Here is an 11,220-nt window from a genome sequence, read left to right as displayed (position 1 = left end):
ATACTTATGTAAATAAGGTATTTCTGTATTTAATTTTTAATACATTTGCAAACATTTCCAAAAACCAGTTTCGCTTCGTCATTGTGGCGTATTGTGTGTAGATTGATGAGGAAACTTTTTTTTAACATTCATTTTAGAATTAGGCTGTAACGTAACAAAATGTGGAAAAAGGGAAGGGGTCTGAATACTTTCCGTATACACTGTTTGAGTACATTCATTGCTGGCACTTTGGGCTCTGCAGATAAGCCCCGTGTTGCACAGGACCTGGATCCATTTCAGCCAGGACAACCAGCGGTGACCCAGCGGTGACCCAAAAGCCAATAGAAAGCTGGTTGCAACAGGCTGGATGCGTCACCAGTATATATGGTTTAACAAATAGAGGTTTTGGATCTGCTTTAGATCCTGTAATAAGATAAAGGATTCCGTGCTGAGTTATTATCAGTTTCCTTCATGTCAGCAGTGACAGCTAAACCACACTGCGTGTGGTGAGGTAATCTAGTCAGAACATCAGTTCAAGCATATGTGGTCTGTTCAATGAGTACATTCTCAGAGTGCTTACGTCGGCTTGGTTACAGAGCAATGAGGACTTAAATACAACGTGGTTGAAAGTGTGGGTGGGGGGGTTGTGGCGCCAACTGTAAAACGGAAAGGGGCCCGCCCTACACACCTGTTTTGCTCTCAAATATTTTATACAAATAAATGTTTGCTTATTGAAAGCAATATCAGGCAACAACTTTTTATCCTATTACATTTGTGACTGGAGAGTGATAGAGGGCTAATACAGTATACTCTCTTCACTGTGTGTGACTGAGACTGATACAGGGCTAATACAGTGTACTCTCTTCACTGTGTGTGACTGAGACTGATACAGGGCTAATACAGTGTACTCTCTTCACTGTGTGTGACTGAGACTGATACAGGGCTAATAAAGTGTACTCTCTTCACTGTGTGTGACTGAGACTGATACAGGGCTAATACAGTGTACTCTCTTCACTGTGTGTGGCTGAGACTGATATAGGGCTAATACAGTGTACTCTCTTCACTGTGTGTGACTGAGACTGATACAGGGCTAATACAGTGTACTCTCTTCACTGTGTGTGACTGAGACTGATATAGGGCTAATACAGTGTACTCTCTTCACTGTGTGTGACTGAGACTGATATAGGGCTAATACAGTGTACTCTCTTCACTGTGTGTGACTGAGACTGATATAGGGCTAATACAGTGTACTCTCTTCACTGTGCTCAAGTCTTTACTAAAGATAAGCATGATTGTATTGTTAAACACACCTGCCAATGTGTCCTTTTACTGTCCTGTGAGCATGGAGCACATTGAGAGGTTATAGTGGTGTGAGCACATGTACCCTTGGTTCCCCCGAGGAGTTATATTGGTGTGTATTTAGCATGTGTGTGTGTGTGTGTGTGTGTGTGTGTGTGTGTGTGTGTGTGTGTGTGTGTGTGTGTGTGTGTGTGTGTGTGTGTGTGTGTGTGTGTGTGTGTGTGTGTGCCCATACTGGGGCATTCAGAAGTGGTCTCTGTAGTAGCTGTATCCCTCCTCTCACCCTGGTCCACTCAGCCAGCCACACGGCTCTCTGATCCACAGCACAGCTGCAGTAAGGTGAGGGCAGGACAGAGGGACACTCAGCCAGCCACACGGCTCTCTGATCCACAGCACAGCTGCAGTAAGGTGAGGGCAGGACAGAGGGACACTCAGCCAGCCACACGGCTCTCTGATCCACAGCACAGCTGCAGTAAGGTGAGGGCAGGACAGGACAGAGGGACACTCAGCCAGCCACACGGCTCTCTGATCCACAGCACAGCTGCAGTAAGGTGAGGGCAGGACAGAGGGACAGTCAGCCAGCCACACGGCTCTCTGATCCACAGCACAGCTGCAGTAAGGTGAGGGAAGGACAGAGGGACAGTCGCTCAACCTGAGCTATGCTACTACACTAATTTGTACATGCATGTCAAATGCCGGTTGTGTGTATGGGTGTTTGTGTGTTTGATGCAACATGTGTGCATGTTGGTTGTTCAAGGCCAATGGGATCCTCTACTAAAAAGGTAAGACAGGTCATCAATGAATCCGTTTTCTAAACAGTATTTTGGTTGATGTAATTTTAATGCTTGAGTATGTAGTGCCAAATGCAATGAAAAAATAGCAGATTTGTGAAACCATAGTTTTTGTTATGCATATTATATAGGTATGATATTTTATATGTACGTAGACACCAATTATATATCATCGCCTACAAAATGTGCATTAATACGTCTTGCAGGCATGGCTTGGGTATTGCAAAACAGGGTCACTTTTTATGATAACACACGAAATGATGACAGAAACACTAAAAGTAGTCTACATTTATAAGAAGAACTTTTCAATATTGAATGTGAAAAACTATCAATTGTGATTGTGAAACACACACTGCTTCCTTTTGTTTAGGACTTTAAAGATTGGAAATAAATGTAAAAAATAGTGTTCCTACAAAATAATTTCTAATGTTATTTATTTTTTGTTCAAGCATTAAATTAAATCTATGAAATAACCTAAATAAATAACATTGGAACTGATTTTGTAGGAGCACAATTTTTTAAAATATTTATTGACAATTGTGAAATAGACTGTACATACAGTATGCATCCTTTTCAGAACATTTTATTATACAATAATTCAAAATAACTAATTTGGGGTAACTAATTTTAAGTCCAACAGAATTGGATATTTGTACTGTAGTAGTTTACATTATTTACATAGGCAATTATAATAAATGGTTGTTGAATTAATTGAATGTCTCTTTATTGTCTACATTTTAATTAGGCATTTACAGTATACTGCTACAATTACAGTGACATGTTCTTTCACAGTACCGTATAATGGGGGATCATATTCCCTGATTAGGTTTGTTATGAATCACTGTTGCTGAGTTTTCAGCAGTCAGTGGGATTATTTGCTCATTTATGTTACCTCAGCCTTCACAAAACATACAAATCTTTGAGAAGTATTTAGGCTGTCACGTATAAGATAACCAGGCCGTACAGAAATACATGTTCGGAGTAATCCACCCTGTCATACAAATAATCCACTGATAATTCTGAACACCTGCAACAAGTCTACACAACATTTAATCTAATCCCATAATTGTTCTTCACACCATGTGATACTGTAAAATGGTAGGTTTTGTATTAGTGTGCATGAGTAAGCGTTGTACAGAGACTGGGTGGCCAGCTCCGCTCAGCTGAAAGGTGTCACAGAGGTAGAGAGACATACATCTACAGTAGTAAGACTGGCTATGGATTCCTCTCTTTTCTGGAGATTGTCATTGTGGTTCACCCCCTATTGACTGTCAATCAATTATTAGGATTGGCTTGATGAATACATTTCTAAAAAAAAATAAAAAAAATACTCAAAAATTAGCTCTGTTGTCTTGGTATAAACTGGGAATATCTACAGATGTAGAATCGTATCACCCTGATGCAGGAGAACTTTCCTACAATGCAGGAAATGTCCAATTTGAAGTGTATTTGAGGTTTAAAAAGGCCTCTAAAGTTTGTAGTTTCTAATTAGAAATTTCAGACATGATTTTCCCTTACGAAAAAGGTATCAACCACTACGAAAACGTCCATTAATTATAATATAATAATTAACATTTCCTGTTACTGCAGTATTCTTTTCCTGCTGTAGCAAACCAGCTCAAATTAAGATCCTACATCTGTAGTGTGTTTACATCAATACTTGTTTGTTGTGAATTGTACAGAGGCATTGATTGGACCATAGCAATCATTAACCCATGGCTCTCTGATTGTCAGATTTTAGAGACAGAAAGAGAGAGTTGATTGAGCTGGGCCTTGATGAGCTGATAGAGCTGACGGCGCAGAGCCTGAGCCACCTAGAGGTTAAAGAGCACTTCAACATCATCAAGGAAATGGTCCGGGGGGAGTATGACAAGGTGCTGCTGGTCACCCATCGCTGCAGGGGTAAGTAGTCTACTCATAGTTTAATAGGTTGAAATACTATTAGCTTTTCTTTGGTTCAATGACTCAATGAAATATTCATTTATTTCACGTAGCTTGAAAGTGGTTGAAAGTTTTCATATCAAAGTATCCTTAGAATTGGCTTCCTAGTGTAGACTACTGCCAATTCTGGCAAAAAATCGAATATAATTTATTCCGTCTGCCATATCCACAGTGTTTTCTACAGTGTTTTCTACAGTTGTCTACAGTGGTCAAAACATTGACTATGGTCATAACATTTTGCCAAGTTGTTACAAAAATACAAACTGTCCAGATAAACCTTTATAGACACTAATACAATGTATTCTGTCTTCTAACTGGACAGTGTTTTCTGCTCAAAAACCTCATATGGTCAGTGGTCACACTTGGAAAGTTGTTATGAAAATGTAAATAGAAACTATGGATGATTTGCAGGAACACCGATGGATTTGCAGGAACACCACTCCTGTATTGTGGGTCTCTTCGGAATCGCCTTCCAATCCAATGAGCACTACGGCTTTGCCCAGGAGCTTGTTATTGGGAGGGACCTTTTTGCCGTCATCCAAGCGAAAGTAAAAGAGTAAACTTAACTCATTGTTTCATGTTGATGTATCTATGACCTATAAAGGGTTAAAGAAAACAATTAAAATGTGCATGTTATCAATGTTATTCCTTTGAGTATCCATAAGCTCAATGTGTTGTCAAAAAAATTCCATATGGACTGTACAGTCTTCTAATTCACATGTTAGACAGGTACAATGACCCCAGAACAAATGGTGTAGCCATGCTGCAAGGCACACTATCCATAACCACTGCATGGGTGCGCATTGCATTATGGGTAGTGTAGGCTTTATGTTATTAACACAAACAACACACCACTCCTCTGCTCCCCGGTAGGTATCCAAGAGTGTGCTGTGAAGCGCTGTGTCCTTCAGATCACCAGTGCCCTGGAGTTCATCCACGAGCATGGTCTGGTCCACCGTGACATCAAGCCTGAGAACATCCTGCTGCTGGACAGCCACTGCTGCTGGGTCAGTGCATTTGGAAATTATATATAGACCCCTTCCCCTTTCCCACATTTTGTTACAGCCTTATTCAGAAAAAGATAAAAGAAAAAAAGAAAAAAAAGGTTTTTAGAAATGTTTGCAAATGTACAACTGAAATATCCCAATTACATAAGTATTCAGACCCATTGCTCTGTACTTTGTTGAAATCCATTCCAGGTGACTACCTCATGAAGCTGGTTGAGAGAATGCCAAGAGTGTGCAAAGCCGTCATCAAGGCGAACTTTGAAGAATCTCAAATATACAATATGTTTTGATTTGTTTATCACTTTTTTTTGTATTACAAATCAAATCAAAGTTTATTTGTCACATGCGACGAATACAACAGGTATCCTTACAGTGAAATGCTTACTTACAGGCTCTAACCAATAGTGCTATTTCATGTGTTATATCACAGTTTTGATGTCTTCACTATTATTCAACAATGTCAAACATTTTAAAAATAAAGAGAAACCCTGGAATGAGTAGGTGTGTCCAAACTTTTGACAGTGGTTCTATGACGATACAAACTTGACACACCTGTATTTGGGGAGCATCTCCCATTCTTCTCTGCAGATGCTCTCAAGCTCTGTCAGGTTGTATGGGGAGCGTTGCTGCACAGCTATTTTCAGGTCTCTCCAGAGATGTTCGATCGGATTCAAGTCTGGGCTCTGGCTGGGCCACTCAAGGACTTTCAGAGACTTGACCCGAAGCCACTCCTGCGTTGTCTTGGCTGTGTGCTTAGGGTCGTTGTCCTGTTGGAAGGGGAACCTTTGCCCCAGTCTGAGGTCCTGAGTGCTCCCGAGCAGGTTTTCATCAAGGATCTCTCTTGTACTTTGCTCTGTTCATCTTTGCCTCGATCTTGACTAGTTTCCCAGTCCCTGCTGCTGAAAAACATCCCCCCAGCATGATGCTGCCACCACCATGGCTTCACCTTAGGGAGGGTGCCAGGTTTCCTCCATAAGTGACACTTGGCATTCAGGCCAAAGAGTTCAAACTTGGTTTCATCAGACTAGAGAATCTTGTTTCTTATGGTCTGGGAGTCTTTAGGTGCCTTTTGGCAAACTCTGTGTGGGCTGTCATGTGCCTTTTACTGAGGAGTGGCGTCTGTCTGGCCACTCTACCACAAAGGCCTGATTGGTGGAGTGTTGCAGAGATGATTGCACTTCTGGAAGGTTCTCCCATCTCCACAGAGGAAATCTAGAGCTCTGTCAGAGTGCCCATCACCTCCCTGACCAAGGCCCTTCTTCCCTGATTGCTCAGTTTTGGCTGCCGGCCAACTCTAGGCAGTCTTGGTGGTTCCAAACTTCTTCCATTCAAGAATGATGGAGGCCACTGTGTTCTTGGGGACCTTCAATGCTGCAGAAATGTTTTTGGTACCCTTCCCCAGATCTGTGCCTCGACACAATCCTGTCTCGAAGCTCTACGGACAATTCCTTCCACCTCATGGCTTGGTTTTTGCTCTGACATGCACTGTCAACTGTGGGACTTTATATAGACAGGTGTGTGACTTTCCAAATCATGTCCAATAAATTGGATTTACCACAGATGGACTCCATTGAAGTTGTAGAAACATCTCAAGGATGATCAATGGAAACAGGATGCACCTGAGCTCAATTTCAAGTCTCATAGCAAAGGGGCTGAATACTTATGTAAATAAGGTATTCTGTTTTTTATTTGTAATAAATTTGCTAAAATGTTTAAAAACCTGTTTTCTCTTTGTCATTATGGAGTATTGTGTGTAGATTGCTGAGGATTTTTATATTTTTTTTAATCCATTTTAGAATAAGGCTGTAACGTAACAAAATGGGGAAAAAGTCAAGGGGTCTGAATACTTTCTAAGGGCACTGTGTGTGTGTAATATATATATATATATTACACACACATATATATATATATATATATATATATAGAGAGAGAGAGAGAGAGAGAGAGAGAGAGAGAGAGAGAGAGATACACACACACACACACACAGTTACAAAAGAATGTGGACACCCCTTAAAATTTGTGGTTTCGGATATTTCAGCCACACCCATTGCTGACAGGTGTATAAAAACCGAGCACACAGCCACGCAATCTCCATAGACAAACATTGGCAGTGGAATGGCCTTACTGAAGAGCTCATTAACTTTCAACATGGCACTGTCATAGCATGCCATGCTAGAGCTGCCCCGGTCAACTGTAAGTGCTTTTATTTGAAGTGGAAACGTGTAGGAGCCACAATGGTTCAGCCACAAAATGGCAGGTCACACAAGCTCACACAACGGGACCGCTGAGTGCGGAAGTACATAGCGTGTAAAAATCATCTGTCCTCGGTTGCAACACTCACTACCGAGTTCCAAACTGTCTCTAGAAGTAACGTCAGCACAAGAATTGTTCATCATGAATGGGTTTCCATGGCCGAGCAACCGCATGCAAGCCTGAGATCCCCATGCGCAATGCCAATCGTCGGCTGGAGTGGTGTAAAGATCGCCGCCATTGGACTCTGGAGCAGTGGAAACGCGTTCTCTGGAGTGATGAATTATGCTTCACCATCTGGTAGTCCGACGGACGAATCTGGGTTTGGCGGATGCCAGGAGAACGCTACCTGCCCCAATGCATAGTGCCAACTGTAAAGTTTGGTGGAGGAGGAATAATGATCTGGGGCTGTTTTCATGGTTCAGTCTAGGCCCCTTAGTTCCAGTAAAGGGAAATCTTAATGCTACAGCATACAATGACATTCCAGACGATTCTGTGCTTCCAAGTTTGTGGCAACAGTTTGGGGAAGGCATGACAATGCCTCCATGCACAAAGTGAGGTCGATACAGAAATGGTTTGTCGAGATCAGGGTGGAAGAACTTGACTGGCCTGCACAGAGCCCTGCAATGTTCCATTATCTAGTGGAAAGCCTTCCCAGAAGAGTGGAGGATGATGTTGCAGAAAAGGCACTAACTCCATATTAATGCCCCTGATTTTAGAATGAGATGTTCGACAAGCAGGTGTCCACATACTTTTGGTCATGCAGTATATATGTGAGAACATGTCTATTTGTGGTAACAGGTTCTTGCGGTGTCACTTCCAGGAAACTACAGAGATGAATTATTAGTCTTCTTACAGGTCCCTCAAATGGTATAGGGGTTTATCTGGTATTGGGGTTTATCTATGTCCATACATGCTTTCCGATGCATATAATCCACACTTTTGTAGTAATACACAGCATATATAAAACATGTGAACAAAATCATGTAAAATGACAAGCCTATTCATTGGTGGTCAATCTGTCAACTACAGTATATATAAGTGGATTCTAATGTTAGAATGCTTTGCAAAAATGGAACGCCTGTTAAACCAGTCTTTTCCTAGTATTTTCCATTAGTCATCCTAACACGACATAACAGTGCACATGATTTGGTCATCTAATACTTTGGCAGATTCCTCAATCACAACATTTACCACTTTCCTGTACAGCATGCCATTGATGTGGTGGACTGTTTGCACATCATTGATTTCACCAAGCAGAAGCACTACCAATTTAATGCATCTCGTCTGTTATGGAAAATCAACAAAACTGGGCCTTTGTCACAGCCAAAGGCCTCCCCATTACACAAATCAACAGAACTGGGCCTTTCTCACATCCCAGCCTGGTCTCATAGACTAGACATAACATAGATAAAAGTAAATCCGGGACAGTGAAATGATGTGATATGTTTGGTATGGTTACATAAGAATGATGGTTACTTAACCTTTTCCCTTTGTGAGTTCCAAATATCATTAACGGTCGTCAGTGTGAGTTTATTTCTTTATGTGCGTGATGTCAGAATGTGATTGTTACGCAACATGTACAGTTAACCCGCGCTACCCTCAAAACAAGGCACGCTGCCTGATAATTATCTAAAGGCTATGTTTCAACTTCTCAATTTGTAATTATTTTCTAACAACAGTTTGAATTGAGGTATGTTCCGCTTCCTCATTAATTTGCATAGAAGTTGCCCATTTCACTGTTGAGGACAATTTATGTTTGAGGCTTTACTTAACTGGACAACACGAGAGCCCAAGCACTTCCCCAGATCAAGTATGCAGACATTTTCGCATCTCTATTCAGAACTCTTTTAGCAAACCCTTCCCATATCACAAACTTTTTCCCCCTGACACATTTTCTGTCTGGCACCTGTGGCGGAAGAATCCAAATGAGTTGTGTAACATAGATAATTAAGATGTCTTATCTGTATAATATGCTTATGTGATATACTTGTTATTAGAATGTATCCCTTTGGACTCTGGTGTGGTAGTTGCACTTCTTCCCTCAGCTGGGGCTCAGTCACCTGGGGCTCAGTCACCTGGGGCTCAGTCACCTGGGGCTCAGTCACCTGGGGCTCAGTCACCTGGGGCTCAGTCACCTGGGGCTCAGTCACCTGGGGCTCAGTCACCTGGGGCCCAGAGAGGGGAGAGGTCAGGCTTGTCTTTCACATGTCCCTGTTGCTATGCAGAATATCAGAAAGGGAAGAGGACAGGAGGGAACATTGTCTTCATACGTGAATGTGTCTTTACCTATTCATAAACCATGTGAAGGGATGGCGTGATTAATGGGGAACCAATTACTTGTCTCCACAATGTCTGTGCGCCAGTCACTCCCTCCTTTGGCATTGGGGGATGTGTGTGGTAGTGTCTGGAACCATTGTATGTAATCTCTGATGTTGCACTTGTCCTGGAATAGTGTATGACCTAGAGGCTCACTCCCCTCAGTGAGCTTGTCCAGGAGTGTGGTCAAGAAGGGGTTTTACTTGAGATGGGAGTATCTGGAGTTGACAATTGATTTATGCCATTGGTCGAGTTGGTGGTTTTGTGCTATGAGTACCAGGAACGAGATCGTAACCTCGTCTTAGGGGCCAAACTGAACGATAATATATAGTGAATGCTATCTGGCTACGGGATATTCCTTTCTCATTTAAAAAGTCTCACCTTGGGACCCATTCCATCTGTGGTTTGTTATGTAGACTAGGGGGTGGATCTTTGCTATAAAAGATCTCAGTAGCCTTTGTGTTGGCGCTCTCAACAGATCATCAGAGATGGTGATTCGTCGACCAGCCATCACTATTGCAAAGCTCTCACTATTAAAGATTTAGTTTAAGTATAACTCTGACTTGTGTGATAAGCTTGTCTCTCCTCATTTTATGGTAAAGAAATGAACCACCACACACCCGCATTGCCTTCATTGTTGTTTTCCTTACAAATAATAACTTTAGACATGTGTGCGTATATCATGTTGTCATTTCTACTGTAGCGCACTGTATGTATGTATGACGCATCATGTATTTTCTGTTTTATTCACATTTTTCAAGTACTGGTGGCACATCATGAATTCAGATTTTTGCATAGATTGTAATAGACACATATGATGTGTGTAAAATACTTTTTTAAAGGTTTTATGGTGCTTTGAAGACAACTGGGAACACAAGGTCAAATCATGATGTCAGTGATCTTCAAGTCGGATAGTTGGAGCTCTAGAAAGAGGCCCGAGTTCCCAAGTTGGAATTCCAAGTTGGATGACAGTTCAAAAGTTCCCAGTTGTCTTGAATGCACTAAAGTCAGAAGTCTGAGATTTCCGAGTTCCCAGCTCCCAGTTCCCAGTTGTTTTGAACACGACATCAGATTGCAACTATGGTACCTCAGTGTTGCTAGCTCAGACCCCCCCCCTTCCTGGGGTTTTATTTGTATATATTTTTTATTTTATTTAGCATATAAACTTCTCCTTTGTTTGCCCCCCATATATTGATAAATCCCCCACCATAATAGTATTTCCCCCCCACAAATTAAATGAACCCTGACACCAACCCCCCTAAAGTGGTTTCATCCATATCTGGCAATCTTGTTTAGCTTCCGCTCTACAGTTAGGCTAGGGCAGTTAGGCTAGGCAAATCACCATATTTGGGGTGATGATCTGTGAGGTGATAACATTTTATTAGCTTTGTGATTTGTCAAAAACTGTAAACAACTTGTCAAGTCATGTGCTTCGGTTCTTGTATTCACTGTAACAAGTACATCGAAGATTTGTAATATGCTGAAAAGTGGCCAAACTAAGTTCATATTTTTCAGGTAATGGGCGCTGCCATCTTTAACTTTGTTTATTTGCGTCTTATAGTGAATGGCGTTCTGGGATTAGGGAGTTCTCGCTTGCCAAACATAAACAAACATGGCTGCCACCATAAAGAATG

General features: G+C 41.6%; 1 long non-coding RNA gene across 2 annotated transcripts; it reads left to right on the top strand.

Moving 5' to 3' along the window:
- The first annotated feature begins 1,549 nt into the window (after positions 1 to 1,549).
- LOC115168585 (uncharacterized) lies at positions 1,550 to 5,108 on the top strand. Of its 2 annotated transcripts, none has more exons than XR_003870706.1 (4): positions 1,550 to 1,898; positions 3,804 to 3,971; positions 4,422 to 4,558; positions 4,884 to 5,108. It is a non-coding gene; the product is annotated as an uncharacterized LOC115168585 (long non-coding RNA). The 2 variants fall into 2 exon arrangements; XR_003870707.1 differs by having other exon boundaries at positions 1,550 to 2,060.
- The last annotated feature ends 6,112 nt before the right edge of the window (positions 5,109 to 11,220 follow it).

Source organism: Salmo trutta, chromosome 30 (assembly GCF_901001165.1).
Source record: "Salmo trutta chromosome 30, fSalTru1.1, whole genome shotgun sequence".
NCBI lineage: Eukaryota > Metazoa > Chordata > Actinopteri > Salmoniformes > Salmonidae > Salmo > Salmo trutta.
Note: the sequence above shows the minus strand (reverse complement) of the source record. Positions and strands in the feature narration are given on the sequence as shown.